Source organism: Oryzias melastigma, linkage group LG4 (assembly GCF_002922805.2).
Source record: "Oryzias melastigma strain HK-1 linkage group LG4, ASM292280v2, whole genome shotgun sequence".
NCBI classification, from domain to species: Eukaryota; Metazoa; Chordata; class Actinopteri; order Beloniformes; family Adrianichthyidae; genus Oryzias; species Oryzias melastigma.
Window position 1 is genome coordinate 15,574,306 of NC_050515.1, and position 388 is coordinate 15,574,693.

The following is a 388-nucleotide window of genomic DNA, read 5'->3' on the forward strand; positions in this document are numbered from 1 at the left end:
GGGGTAGCATAATGCTAACATTTTAGCTAAACTGAAAACTTGCCTAAATAACTTAAAAACAGCTAGCATGCTAAAAAATATCTTAACTCCAAATTAGTCTAAAAACAAAAAACTGGGAAAATGTCTAAATCAGCCAAAGCATGTAGCTAAAGTAAAAGCTTGATTCCAAATTACCCTAAAAACAGTAGTTACTGAACATTTTAAAGTTGAAATAGTGTCTCTTGCTGAAAGTATGCAGAAGTTCACAAAGTTTTTGAATGATTTGAGAATTTTCTCGTTCATTTCCTACGAAGCATATTTTGCTCAGTACTTCAAAAACTATAACGTTTACAAAAAGCACAAGCAGTAATGATCTGAATGAGTTGAACATTTTGATACGAAGATTACT